Source organism: Fukomys damarensis, unplaced genomic scaffold (assembly GCF_012274545.1).
Source record: "Fukomys damarensis isolate Sample0158 unplaced genomic scaffold, DMR_v1.0_HiC HiC_scaffold_30, whole genome shotgun sequence".
NCBI lineage: Eukaryota > Metazoa > Chordata > Mammalia > Rodentia > Bathyergidae > Fukomys > Fukomys damarensis.
This window is the reverse complement of record NW_022900942.1, coordinates 50,950,854-50,966,034: the sequence shown is the minus strand read 5'-3', so window position 1 is coordinate 50,966,034 and position 15,181 is coordinate 50,950,854. Positions and strand designations below refer to the sequence as shown.

At 43.1% G+C, this 15,181-nt stretch overlaps 1 protein-coding gene across 3 annotated transcripts in view; it reads left to right on the top strand.

The window, feature by feature from the left end:
• The window catches only part of Rnf125 (ring finger protein 125), a 90,509-nt gene that overhangs the window by 12,971 nt on the left and 62,357 nt on the right, over nt 1-15,181 (top strand). For all 3 annotated transcript variants that reach the window (XM_033757507.1, XM_010641478.2, XM_010641479.3), the window contains one exon: nt 4,322-4,406. The gene's annotated coding sequence lies outside the window, so the exon portion shown is untranslated. The remainder of the gene's footprint in view (nt 1-4,321; nt 4,407-15,181) is intronic.

Genomic DNA, 15,181 nt, shown 5'->3' with positions numbered 1-15,181 from the left:
AAAAAAAAAAAAAAAAAAAAAAAAAAAACCCAGAAACAGGAAGTGAAAACACAATGTGCAGAAGGGGAAAAATAGATTGCAAAGTATGTGTCTGATATTATCTGATAAAAATATGATAAATATAAATATTACTGGATTTTGTTGCCAAAAACAGATATACAAGAAAAATATTTAGGAATATATAAAAATAAAATTCAGCCAGGTGTGGTGGCCCATACCTGTAATCCCAGCACTTCAGAGTATGAGGCAGGAGGATCTCTGCTAGTTTGAGCCCAGCCTGGGCTACATAGAGAGTTCAAGGCCAGCCTGAACTATTTTGAGACCCCACCCAAAAAAAACACAATAATAATAATAATAATAATAAATTACAAATAAAGAATATGACTATATAGTTCTCTAAAAAAAGAACATGAAGCTGCTTCCTGCCTCAAAAGCACAAGATCCTGAGTTCGATCCCCAGTACCAAAAAAAAAAAAAAAGAACATGAAAAGATACTTAACATCACTAGGGGAATGAAAATAAAATTGTAATACGATACCATCTCATACTCAAAATGTTATCTATGATTGATAAGACGGACTGGGCAAGGTGGCACACCCCTGTAATCCCAGCACTCGGGAGGCTGAGGCAGGAGGACCGCAGTAGGTTCGAGGCTAGCCTGAGCTACTTAGTGAGTTTAAAGCCAGCCCGAACTACATAGTGAGACCCTTTCTCAAAAAACCAAAAGAAAGAAGAAAAAAGACAGGGAATAACAAGTGTGGTGTGGATGTAGAGAAATTTGAGCTGGTGACAATGGAGAGCCGTAGTGCTGATGCAGAATACAAACTGCTTTCCAAACTGCCAAACGCAGATTTGGCATATGATCCGGCAGTTCCATTCCCAAGGGGGGTGAAAACGCGTCTGCAAAAAGTTGTACCCAAATGTTCATAGCAGCATTGCTAGGAACCAAAGAGTAAGAAGGACCAAGTGTTCACCAACTGACGAATGGACTAACAGAATGTGCTGTGTCCATGAGTGGAGTAGTATTTGTCAGGAACAAGAGGTAAACTACTCGTGCAAACCATGGCGCGGACGGGACTTGAGCGCATGTGTGTGAGCCAGCTGGTCTCAGAAGACCACATCTGTGCAACTGCGCTTGCCTGACACAGTTCGGGTCGGTACGTCTATGCAGAGACAGAGTAGATTAGCAGTCGACTAAGACTGGGGTGCACGTTAAAGGGTGAGATGGTAGGGTTAGGACAGAGGAGAGGTTAAAAGTTAAGGGGTACCAGGCTTTCTTGGGGTAATGAAATGTTCCAAAATTAATTATGCTGACATAAACACACGATTTTGTTGTTGTACGAAACTCCATTAAACTGCATCATTTACGTGGGTAATGGTGGGGTGTGTGAAATATCTCAGTGAAGCTTACAAAAATTCAGCTGCAACTTTAGCAATTAAAAAATTCAAGACGGCTGGGGATTTAGCTCACTGGTTCTGCTGCCTGCCTCACAAGCACAAGGTCCTGAGTTCGATCCCCAGTACCAGATAATAAATTTTTTTTTAATTCAAGACAGATAAGAGGCTGAGCTCTTTGTAGGCATCCGCCCTTGTGAGTCATGGCCAGTGACAGTCACGTACTGTTGAAAATGTTGCAGGAATGGTGGGCAGAGGATGCTACACAAAATTCTGCTTGGCTCCACCAATGCTTCTTCGGTATTCGCCTTTCACCTCATCGATTCTTGCTCTTCCCACATTCGGCTCGTGTCACATCATCATATAATAGTCTTCCCTGACCCTCATGTCATGTCAGGAGGTAAGCGGTCCCTCTACGTGCCTCGCAGCAAAATCTAGCATAGAATCTCACTATAGTGCAATAATTTGTTTTCCCACCTAAATTTTGTTTATTTTATTTTTTTTTGGTACCGGGGATTGAACTTGGGTTCTTGTGCTTGCAAGGCAGGCCACCGAACCACTGAGCTAAATCCCCGGCCTCCCACCTAAATTTTGAAATGAGTTATTTTGTTTCATTTTGTCTTGTTTTGACACAAGGTCTCGCTAAGTCGTGTAGGCTGGCCAGGTGTGGTGGTGCATGCCTGTAATTCCAGCACTCGGGAGGCTGAGGCAGAAGGATGCTACAAGTTTGAGGCCAGCCTGGACTACATACTGAGTTCCAAGTCAGTCTGAACTACGTAGCAAGACACTGTCTCAAAATTAAAGGAGTTCAAGGTGGCCTTGAACTCATGGTGGTCCTCCTGCCTCAGCCTCCCAAGTGCTCAGATTATAGGCATGCACCAGTACACCCAACAACTGGGGGTGGTACTAGAGATCAAACCAGGGCTGTATCTTGATGGGCAGGTATGGTTCAGAACCATGGAGAGCAGCCGACGTGGCTCCAGGTTAGTCCTATGGCTGTGGCAGGCCTGTGTTGGTCTCTCTCAGCTGGGCTTCTTTCCCTGCTGCAGTGCTCCTCAGCATACATTCCAGCTTCCCGAATTCTCCACTGCACCTTCAGCTTCACTCCCACAGCTTCACACACTCGCATCTACAGGCTCCTGGCAGGGACTAAAACCCTGTCACACATTTTTGCCTGGCCCCCACACCTCCTTCTAAGACCTGTTCGACCTCCATAAACCCGGCTTGTATGTACTGTCTTAATAGACCACACATCCGTCCAGTAGGGTTTTACATTACAAATACAGTAGTGATGCAAAAGCAATTCCGTGTGAAAAGTCCTCTTTACAAAATACTGGCCACAAAGAGACATATCTATAAATATCAATTAAGATGGTTGATAATTTGATTCTCATAACTATGGTAACAGTTTTGTTTTATTTTGTTTCGAGTCTATGCAGTCCTTACATGACCTGGTCGTGGGATTTTTTTATTTTGTTTTTTCCAGTACTGGGAATCAAACTCAGGACCTTGGGCTTGCCAGGCAGGCACAGCCACTGAGCTACATCCCCCACCCCTCAATTGTGTTTGGTGAGAATCCACCCACAGAGGTGAGACACTTACACATGCCATCTACTGGCCATGGGAAATGGAGGCAGCATGACTTTATTAAAGAAATTTAACATGAGCCAGGCATGGTGGCTCACACCTGTAATTCCAGCACACAGGAGGCTGAGGCAGGAGGATCACTATGAGTTCGAGACCAGCCTGGGCTACATAGTGAGTTCCAGGTCAGTCTCAACTGTGTAGTGAGACCCTTTCTCAAAAAACCAAAACAAGAAAAAAAAAAAAAAAAAAAAAAAAGAAAAAGAAAAGAAAATTAACATAAGTGAAAGCATCTAATTAACACTGGCATTATATGATCCAAAGAAAAATAATCATAGAATTTTTATAAAACATCACTCTAAGATCCTTTTATATTTTAATTTTAAAATTGTTAAAAATAAAAATTATTAAAACATAATTCTGATGTTAAAGCACATTATTCTAATGTAAAAATTCATATCTGCTTTCATAGAAAATTAATTAAAATATTTCATTTTGCTGAAAGCTACTGTTTTCCCTGTCACATTGCTCGAAATCCATCTAAAAATGTAAGGTGTTTAAATTTTCACAGATAACATATGAAAATCTTATTTGATTTCTTACTAAATTCCCCTTATGTTCCAATAAATAATTTGTGTGTTAGCAAAAATCTAGGTAACAAAACATTATCATTATTAATACAAGCCAGCTTAAAAAATCGGTTCCTCCTGATTTGGAAAACTTAAAGCTTGAAATAAGAATTCTACTGAACCCAGAGCAATGCCAAGTGGACCAGCAGCCCCTGGGACGCATAGTATCGCTGGACCAGGCAATCCTGATCAGGAAATTAAATTAGTCCCCTTCTGTAGGACAAGGGTCAAACCATTGCTTTTTCACTAAAAGGCAGCTAAATTAAGAGCGCCACTGTTGCTATTAGTAAGTATGTAACCTCCATACTTAATATCTATTCAAAAATATAGCAAGTATAATTATGATTCCAGTAGTGTTATTTGACTTTTACGTTGGTGAGGGGACAGACATTAACAAAGACGCTCTGGACTGAACCGTACAGACGTACCTTTTGTATAATAAGAGTCCTGCCTCAGAAGGGCGCCTGCCGGTGATTTCAGACTGAATTCTCACGCTATTTGAACAAACAAAAATAGGGCAAAGTTTTTGTATGTGAAGCTGACATATCCTACTCCTTTCCCCTCTTGTTTGTTTGTTGTTTTGTTTTTGGTGGTGCCGGGGATTGAACTCGGGTCCTTGCACTTGCGAAGCAGGCAGCAGAACCACTGAGCTAAACCCCCGGCCCCTGCTTTCCCCGGTTTCTTAAAATGACACATAGGTATTTGTCTTTCAGGGTTTTTGCTCCCCGTCGTGACAAAATAATGGTCCCCATTCTCCTTTTGTTTCGCTGAGCTTCGTGTATCTCCTCTCTCTCGCAGGTAAGGAAGGTGAGGCAGGTAAGGAAGGCTTCCTGGGTGCCGCTGGAGTTTTGCCACCTCTCGGAAGCCCTTTAGCTGGTGCTGGCCCCTCGTGGCTGGCTGTGCTGACTTTGGTGCGGTCTGTGTTCGGGCAGAAGCCTGGGGACCCTCCAGATGGACAGGGGGGCGCAGCGAGGAGACTGTGAGGAGCCGGGTCCTGCCTTCGGGGTGTACTTTTATTGTGGGGCGGCTTTGGGGGAACTGAAACTGTGTTCTTACCCTTCGGTTCCTGGGCAGCTTTAGCAGGAAAAGCTGAGGGCCCTGGAACCGGCTGTTGAAATTCAAGGTGTGGAGTTCGTGCGCTGGGATCACCCCTGCCCACGGGGTCCTGTGGCTGTGGTTTGGGAGCTGCGTTTCGTCATTTCTGCGCAGGACTGCAAAGGAGACTTAGGCCCTGTGTATATTTATTTGCTCCTTTGGGCGCTTGGGTGACCAAGCTACAGGTGCATCCTGCCTGCAGGAAATGTGGTTGCGTTTCTAGAACTTTGGTTCCGGCTTTTCCAGCACATTTACTTGGCGAAAGTGTAGGCAGATGCAGGCAGAGCTCTTGAATTCTGGGTCAGAAGAGCCTGGGCCTGATGCTCGCAGTGGCTCCGAGGTACCCGCGCTAGTTCTTTCTCGCTAAAGCGATGAGGATTCACAGGAGGGAAGGAGGTGGCTCCCTCGCTGTGCCCTTGGGGAGGCTTGAGCTTGGGAAGAGCGGCTGCTGCTGGAGGAGCTGGGAATTCTGGCCGCCGCGGAGGACCGGTGCCGGCCGCCCTGGGGGTGAAGCCGCTTCTCCTTCCCCACGGAGCTCCAGCGGGAGCCCCCGGCTTTCAGCTGTTTCTGAAACTTGTCAACTGCTCAGAGGATTCCTTTCAGGAGGCTGGGGTGTTCTGGAAGGCGATGTGGGTCCACTTTATTAGGAACTCCTTTTTGAAATGCTAGAACTTTTTGCTGTAGTGTAGCAAGCTGTAATATTTGACAGGGGTCATACTTACGCAAAAATCCTTGAAGAGTATCTCAGCCTCCACCGATGTGGACATGACATGTTTTAATTTTCTTTTTCTTTTTTTTTTTTTTTTCTGGTTTTTTGAGACAGGGTCTCACTCTATAGTTGAGACTAACCTGGAACTCACTATGTAGCCCCAGGGTGGTCTCGAACTCACAGCGATCCTCCTGCCTCAGCCTCCTGAGTGCTGGGATTACAGGTGTGCGCCACCATGCCCAGCTGACATGACATGTTTTCCATGAATTGTTTTTTTTTATAAATTTTATTTAAGCCTCTCAAAACATTTTTATTTTATTTTATTTTATTTTATCTCATCCCCTCCTCAAACTCTCTCCCCTCCCTATGTACAAAAGTTTTGATTCCATTTTTTCCTTCTAGTTTCACTTTTTTTCTTCCTCTCTCCCTCCCTCTTCCCTTGTTCCCCTTCCCATTTGAACACTTATTCCTATTTCCCAACATTGTACATTTCAGTCCTTATTTCCACTTTTGGTTTTTCACACCAGAGAATGTGGTGTTTAAACATGAGTGGTCCGATTTTTTTCACTTAAGAGTATGGTCTCAAGGGGCCAGGGATTTAGCTCAGTGGTGCCACTGCCTGCCTCACAAGTACTTGTCCTGAGTTCAGTCCCCAATACCAAAAAAAAAAAAAAAAAAAGAATATGGTCTCAAGGTCCATCCATTTAGCTATCAATGTTTGAAGTTCATCCTTCTTGAGAGCAGAGCAGTAGTACTCCATTGTATTTTTTAAAAAAAATCTTCGGGGCCAGGTATGGTGGCACATGCCTATAATCCCAGCACTGGGGTGGCAGGGGGGTGCTGAGGCAGGAGGATCGCTGTGAGTTGGAGACCAGCCTGGGCAACATAGTGAGGTCCAGGTCAGTCTCAACTACATAGTGAGACCCTGTCTCAAAAAAAAAAAAAAATTAAAATTAAAATAAATACAAAATTTTTAAAAATCTTCTTTATCCACGTGTCATTTGATGGGCATTTGGGCTCTTTCCAAGATTTAGCTATTACAAACGGTGCCGCTATAAACATGAGTGTGCATATATCATTGTGGTAGGATGTTTTTAATTCTCTTGGGAAGATCCCAAGAAGAGGACTAGTGGGGTCAAATGGAAACTCTAGTTTTAGTTTTTTGAGAAATTTCCACACTGATCTCCAAAGCGTTTGCACCATCTACATCCACCAGCAGTGGAGAAGGGCTCCTTTTTCCCCACAGGCCCTCCAGCATCTGTTATTGGTTGATTTCTTGATAGCCGCCATTCTTTCTGGAGTGAGATGGAGTCTCAGCATTGTTTTGATTTGCATTTTACAAATGACCAGTGATGTTGAACATTTTTTCATATATTTGTTTGCTATCTGTAACTCTTCATCTGAGATGTTTCTTTTTATTTCAGATGCCCATTTTTAATGGGTCTTTAATTTGAGGTGTCTGATTTTTTTAGTTCTTTATATATTCTAGATAAAAGTCCTTTATCTGATGAATAGATGGTAAAAAGAATTTTTCCCACTCTGTGGGTTATCTCTTCACTCTATTGATCATTTCTCTTGCTGTGCTTAGGCTTTTTAAGATGAGGTCCCAGCTGTTGATTCTTTGTAGTACTTCCCATGTGGTCTGGGTTTTGTTCATGACGTCTTTGCCTCCTCCTGTGTCCTCAGGTGTTCTACCTATTCTCCAGCAGATTTAGGGTTTCTGTTTTAATATTTAGATCTTTGATCCATTTCAATTTTAGGTTAGTGCATGAGGAAAGATACGGGTCTAGTTTCAATCTTTGGCATGTAGAAAGCCAGTTTTTCCAGCACCATTTACTAAAGAAGCTACCTTTCTTTGGTGAAGGTGTTTGTCAAAGATAATGTGGCTGAATGTGTTTGGATTTGTCTCTGCATCTTTTAGTCTGTTCCACTGATCCTCAAGTCTGTTTTTATCACAGTACCATGCTGTTTTTATCACAGTAGCTCTGTAGTATAATTTCAAGTCAGGGATTGTGACACTCCCTGCCTTGCCTTTGTTGCCCACAATTCCCTTAGCTGTTCTAGATCTATTCTGGTTCCAAATGAACTTTAGGATTGTTTTTTTCTAACTCTGTGAGGTACACTGTTGGAACTTTGATTGGGATTGCATTAAATCTCTGTGTGATATTTTTGTTTTGTTTTGTTTTTGTTTTTGTTTTTGGCACCAGGGATTGAACTCAGGACCTTGTGCTTGCAAGGTAGGCGGAGGAAACACTGAGCTAAATCCCTGGCCTGGGATTGCATTAAATCTGTATAACAATTTTGGAAGTATAGCCATTTTCAAGATATTGGTTCCATGAAGCATTCTTTTTTTTTCTTTTTTTTTTTCTATGAAGCATTCTTATAAAGAGTATTGGGCTGGGGATTTAGTTCATTGGTTCCGCCACCTGTCTCACAAGCGCAAGGTCCTGAGTTCAATCCCCAGTACCAGAAAAAAAAAAAAGAGTATTTTATCCCCGAGTCCCTACCATCCTTCAGATAAGTACTCAGTAGCAAATCGATGAGAACAACTACGAGGAGAATCTTCAGCAAATGTTTAACAGCTCTGTGCAGCTCTTCATGCTAACAGCCTGATTTTGGAATGCTGATGGACACTTCAGACCCTGGAGTGTTTAGCAAAGTCTCTTCTAACTCAATTTCTTCTTTGAGTTTTACTAATACTGGTGGCTCAACCCCATATCTTGACACAATGCAAACAATTTTAAGAAGAGAAAGATACACTTCTATTGGATACTTGTGTAAAACATACAACCCAGCAATTCCACTCCTACATTTGTACCTAAACTTTCAGATTCAAAGAGGTACATCACAGGGAGTTAGCTCAGTGGTTCCACCACCTGCCTTGTAAACGTAAGGACCAGAGTTCAATCCCTGGTACAAAAAAAAAAAAGGTACATCTGGTCAACCGTGACCTCCCTGCACCAGTGGAGGAAGTTCCTGGTGTTGTTTCTGCTTCTTCAAAATTGCATGTTTTCACCATATTTTGAAGAGTATCAACCAGTTGACATAACAATACTCCATTATAGTGGTGCGCCTGTAAATTCAACCGTGACCTCCCTGCACCAGTGGAGGAAGTTCCTGGTGTTGTTTCTGCTTCTTCAAAATTGCATGTTTTCACCATATTTTGAAGAGTATCAACCAGTTGACATAACAATACTCCATTATAGTGGTGCACGCCTGTAATCCCAGCACTCGGGAGGCTGAGGCAGGAGGATCGCTGTGAGTTTGAGACCAACCTGGGCTACACAGTGAGTTTCAGGGCAGTCTGAACTACATAGTGAGACCCTGTCTCAAACCCCCCTCCCCCCAAAAAAAACTCCATTATGAAGTTCATCCAGTAGTTTTTCGGCTTTAATTTCAAAACTTAACCAGATAGACAGATGTTCTTGCATAGGCAACAGAGAGGCTTCATGCCTCATAGCTATACGCTCATCATACTGACAAACATCAGCCAATTCTGGTCCGTGTCTTGGAGTCAGAAGGCTTCAGGGACTTAGAGGTAGGTCTTCTCCAAACCATACTTGAACTGCAGGCTGTATTGTCATTTCTAGAGTGACGGAACTACTATTCATAAAAACACTGAGGTGGTAGAAGGTATCAGACACATCTGCTTTGAATTGCAGCTCCATCACATACTGGTTAAGGACCCGGAGGTAGTTAATTTCCTAGAGCCTCAGTGTTCTAATCGGAAGAATGAGATATTATCACCTCCCCCATACGGCTGCAGTCTGGGCATGGAACGGCCGCTTTTCCCTCAATCTGTGCCAACTGACAGGCCCCCGTCCTTTTCATTGTTGTTTTGGTTTTTTGTGTTTTTTTTGAGACAGTGTCTCACGTTGTAGTTCAGGCTGGCCTTGAACTCACTGTGTAGCCCCGGCTTGCCTGAAACTCTAGGTGAGCCTCCTGCCTCAGCCTCCCCAGTGCTGTGATTGCACCACCGTGGCTGGCGGTGACAAATAGTTTTAAGCGGCATTAATAGCAACTGGTGATTGATTTTGTCCTCCCTGCTTCATTTGTACGCAAGAACCCAGTTGTTTCATATTGATTAATGACTGTTGGTTTCAGATTTCGAACTTCTTTTATTTGTTTTCGTGCACGTTGCCAAATCAGGTCCTCCCTCATGCTGCATTTCTGGGACCTTTTTTTCCTTCTTCCCCCGAGATTTCATATCAATATGTTAGCTTTGCTTTCTACTGACAAACAGCAAAGACACTGCAAATTTAGGTTTTGGCTGATGCAGCCTAAGGTAAAAATTTTAATCGTGGAAATACACTTTTGTCTTTCTTTTTGGGCCACGGGTTACTGGGGATTGAGCTCAAGGCCTTAAATCTGAGTGTGTACAATTCTCCTTCCCTCCACCTCAAGGCCCTTCTAGACAGGAAAGGGGAATTGATCGTCCACAGGCTCCTGCGTGCATCCGCGCATAATCTCTGCCTCGCCAAATACGCTGTGTGCTGTGTCGGGCGGCACCTGCTAGTCCTCCTCGACCCTGTCAGGCTGTACGCCCTGCATTCGCGGGCTCTGTCCTGTAACCCTGCCCTCTCCCTCCTGCAGATGCGTTCCGCCCGCCCCACAGGGTGATATATGTGCATCCTACTTCTCACAGTCACAGAGCTCTTTCCAGGATGATTCTCTAAAACCGATAACAGGCTTTTCTCCCAGAAAATTGTAGGGCAAGTTGAATTCCATCTATTTTAAGAAAATACTTTTGAATTTCAATTTCTAAAAGCAGAAACACTACTTTTTGGATTCTTCAAGTTATATATATATCTTCAAATTATATCCTTGAGGTCATGAAATATCTCATGCTATTCATCTTTGGAAATATTCGTCAGAGATATGAATGAGATCAGGTACAACTTTGCAGTTAATTTAGAGCTATAAAAGGGTTCTAGCTGGTTTTGATGGCGCACACCTGTAATCCCAGCACACAGGTGGCTGAGTCAGGAAGATTGCTGTGAGTTCAAAGCCAGCCAAGAACACAGTGAGTTTGAGGCCAGCCTGAAATGCATACTGCGATCCTGTCTTAAAACACCAAGGGGGGGTGTGTCCAACAAAACACCTAGGTCATATATCAAATTGTATCAGCTAAATATATGATAGGATTTTAAGACATAGCCTGATTCTTCACCAGATTCTGGGTTTCACATTAACCAAAAGCCACAAAGAGATGGAAAATCTAATATTTAAAATACAATTGAAAGCTACAATATTCTAGCCAATGGCAGTCTAACCTGAGCTTGGTAACCTTTTTTTTTTTTTTTTCTAAGATGGGTCTCTCTGTGTTGTCCAGGTTGGCCTCAGACTCCTAGAATCAAGCGATCCTCCTGCCTCAGCCTTATGAATAGCCAGGACTACAGATACATGCCACTATACTGGCAAGCTTGGTTACTTTTGATTATCAGGAAGTCACTAAGTACCAACCTAATCTGGATCTTAGGTTGAACTGAAGTATACTTCCTCGTGACTTGTACCCACTGTCTAGATTTTGCTTGCCAAAGTAACAGAATAATAATGCTGCTAGTTTGGAAAGCTTTGAAGAGAACTAGTGAGCTGTCATTGGCCCTTATACTCTGCCCTTCTTGAGCCTAAGAAGGTACATGTTCTTTAGCATTTCCCATTATGTATGGTTTAAGTTCCCTCTCCATTTTCCCTTAGTTTCTCTAAGAATATTTTCATTTGCCTGTGTCTCACAAAATACAAAATGCTTAGACTTGAATATGGTGTTCTAGGTGTCACCTGACCATTACAAAACACAGTGCAAGGCTGGGGATTTAGCTCAGCTCAGTGGTGCTGCCTGCCTTGAAAGCACAAGGTCCCAAGTTTGATCCCTGGTACCAAAAAAAAAAAAAAAAAGTGCAGCTGTTACCTAACATCACCTCAGAACCTTAATTCTTTCAATGTCATTTAGCAAAGAGGAAAAAAATTCTTACAGTTTTATAATAGCTTGTATGTATTTAACAAGCATTCCAGAAGTATTTCTGAATGTTATTAAATGAAAAGCCATGGCCAGGGATTTAGCTCAGTGGTTCCGCTGCCTGCCTCACAAGCACAAGGACCCAGGTACCAAACAGAAAAGAAGAGAAAAGAAACACTAGCCTGTTTTGTTTGCTTGTTTTGTTGATGTTGTTGTTTGTCATTATTGTGGTTGTTGTTTTGCAGTCCTGGAGACTGGACAGGGAACATGGAGACAGTATATACTATATAGAAAAAAATATAACTCTCAACCTGCTAGATGTCAGATGTGCTGAATTTGCATCCCTTGAAGTCAAAGGATGAATTACAAAGGACAAAGGAAATTGAGAGTAGAAAAGGTGCTGGGTGTGGCGGCATAGGCCTGTAATCCCAACACTCAGGCGGCTGAGGCTGGAGTATCACCTAGAGTTTGAGGCAACCTGGGCTATATAACAATACCTTATCTCAAAAAAAAAAAGTGCCAGGCGTGGTGGCGCATACCTGTAATCCCAGCACTTGGGGGGCTGAGGCAGGAGGATCTCTTGTGAGTTCAAGACCAGCCTGGGCTACATAGTGAGTTCCAGGTCAGTCTCAACTACATAGTGAAACCCTGTCTCAAAACAACAACAACAAAAAGAGTCAAGAGGTTTATTGGGGAATAGGAATAGCTCTTGAGAGACAGGAGGGGTCCTGAATAGGTTGCTGCATGGCCTCTCAATTTAGAATTAATGATAGGCAAGTAAGATACAGGGATTGCTTCATTGTTTGGTGGTCACCTATCACAGGTGACTGGATTTAAAGCAATGAACTGGGACTCAGGCTCCATAGTCCAGTTCTTTTACAGTGTTTACAGTAAACTGGCGTCTCAGAAGGAGCTGGTTAATTTGCATTGCAACCTCAGGGGAGGAGCTGTAGTCCCTTCCGTCAGGATCTCAGCAGGGAGTGGGCTGCACTCTGTGTTGCCTGAGGAAATTCATTCTTTGTCCAAAATCCTAGTTCACCCTCTAGTCTTAATTTTCATGGTGTGGCCAGTCACCCCTCTGTATCTCAGACCCATTCTCTAGCTGCCGTATCCCTACGCTAACTAAATAAACTATCTTCTACAGTGTATCCCAGCCCTTTTAATTTCTTTTAAATTTTGAGACAGAGTCTCACTAAATTGCCCAGGCTGCCCTTGAGCTTGTGATCCTGTGGCCTTAGACTCCCAAGTAGCATGGCTTCGTTGCCTAAGAAATCTTGCAGAGTATAAAGCTGACTGGTTTGGTTGGGGGAGGGCCTTAATATTCATATTCACCTTTTCAGTGTGTTTGATATCTAGGTTTGACACTGGTATTGCACATCTTTTGAGGATCAGTTCACTAGCATCGGTAATCACTTTGCTTTAACTCAATTTTAATTTTGATTTTTTTTTTGAGGCAAGTGCATTTAGAGGAGGCCATTATTTTATACATTTACAGCAGAAAGAGTGTCTTCACTTTGCAGAAACATCTACTTTTCTCAAAAATTTATAATTTCACACTTAAATCTGAAAAAAAAAATCATGTCAGTTTCCTACTTAGGCTTCCCTAAGCCCTTTGCTCTCTTGTTTAAAAAAACCTTGATGTCATTAAGTACTGTTACCATGACACGACCACAGTCCAAGGTTTACAAGATACTCATCTCTAAATCCTGTCCAGTGGAATTCTGTTAAGGCAAGAATTGCTTCCAAGTTTCCAAATTGATAGATGCTTTCATTTCATCTATCTATCCATCAATCTATCTATCTATCTATTGGTACCGGGGATTAAACTCAGGTCCTTGCACTTGCAAGGCAGGCAGGGGAACCACTGAGCTAAATCCCCAGCCCCTTGATAGAGCTTTTTAAAATTTAGTTAAGAGGCTGGTGAATAGAGCACATCTTGATAGGCTGAGTCAGGAGTATCACCAGGAGTTCTAGGCCAGCCTAGACCACAAAGTGAGACTCTGACTCAAAAAAACAAAAACAAACAAACAAAAAAGCACACCAGGTAGCTAGGTGGGGTGTTGCATACCTACGGTCCCATAAAAAACAAAAACAAACAAACAAAAAAGCACACCAGGTAGCTAGGTGGGGTGTTGCATACCTACAGTCCCAGCACTCTGGGAGGCTTAGGCAAGAGAATCACAATTCAAGCTATGCCTGAACAATTGAAGGATTTAGGGAGACATCCTCTCAAAATGAATAATTTTTAAAAAATAATGAGGCTGGAGATATAGCTCAGTGGGAAGGCCTGTGGTTAAAACCCCCATAACAAAAAATGAAAACATTTTTACATATGGAATTAAAATGTTTGAAGGTGAGGAGGGGAGGAGGGAGTGAAGGGAGGGTGGGGACAAGGGGAAAAAATGAGAACCAAGACCTGGCATGTAAAGGTACAAGATCCCAGTAATGAATGTAACTGTACTATCTACCCAGAATGTACCAATAAATTCAATTTAAAATTGAAAAAAATAACCGTTAAAAAAAAAAAAACAACAGACAAGGGCCAGGGATTTAACTCAGTGGTTCTGCTGGCTGCCTTGCAAGCGCAAGGACCTGAGTTTGATCCCCAGTACAAAACAAAAAACAAAAAAAAAAACCAGATAAATAGATAAAAATGATTACAATATATCAGTCTAGCTGGGCATGGTGGTGAACACCTATAATCCCAGCACTCAGGAGTCGGAGGCAGGTGGATCACCACAAGTTCAAGACCAAGTTGGGCTATGATAGTGAGTTTAAAGCCAATCTGGCCTTTATAGGGAGACCCTTGTCTCAAAACAAAACAATGAATATCTCAGCCTAATCAATCCTGAGTCACTCCTAGGGCTCAAGAATTTGATTCTTAATGCAGTGCTCTGTATGTAACCCCAGCAGAGCTGTAGGAGGTTGTAAGGGGCTGCTGTGAGATGTGTCAAAGCCTGGGTGTCTGAGGGCATCTAAGGACACAACCCTGTCATTCAGTGCAAGTGCAGATGGGGCTTTGCTATAAAATAATGAATCAGCAAAGACAACCATGCATGCATCACACAGTTAAGGTCTGCATAGTCGCCCAGAATGCTTTGTTTTACTATGTCTCAGTAAGCTGATAAAAAAATCCATGCCTGTTCCTTTTTTTTTTCTTCTTTTTTTTTTACCAAGAATCAAACTTGGGACCTTTAGCTTGTGAGGCGGGTGGCAGCACTACTGAGCTAAATCCCCGGCCCTGCATGAGTGTTTCTTTCTCTGGGAGCCTTGTTTGACTGGGCCTCCCTTCACTCAGCCCGCCAACCCAACAGAGATGAACACAGGTGGTCCTGGGAGCTTGCATGCTGGCTGCAGGTTAGTTGCTTTAGCAGGGCCAAATCGGATCGAGCTCAAGAGGCTTGGCCGCTGCTAGGACTTGGATACAGTTGGCTTGTGGGCTAGAAGCTGCCTCCTCTGTGAAGTAGTGCTGAGAGCGTGGTACTTCCAAGAAGGGGGACCTACTGGGAGGGGTGAGGTCGCCCCCACTCCCGTGAATGGTTAAAGGGGATTTTGCAGGTTGGGAGGATTTGTTCCTGCAAGGCAGGCTGTTGGCTGATTTCCTTTCTGCTTCTCTGCTGTGTTCTGCGCTACCAGGAGGCCCTGGATACAAGGAAGCCCTGAACACCAGGAGGCTGACATCATGCTGTTTGGAACTGCTGGGCATCAGAATCATGAACTAAACAAACCTCTTTCCTTTATGAAGTACCCAGCCTCAGGCCTTTTGTTATAGGAACCCAAAATTGACCAGCACAGCCATACACCTGGAAGAAA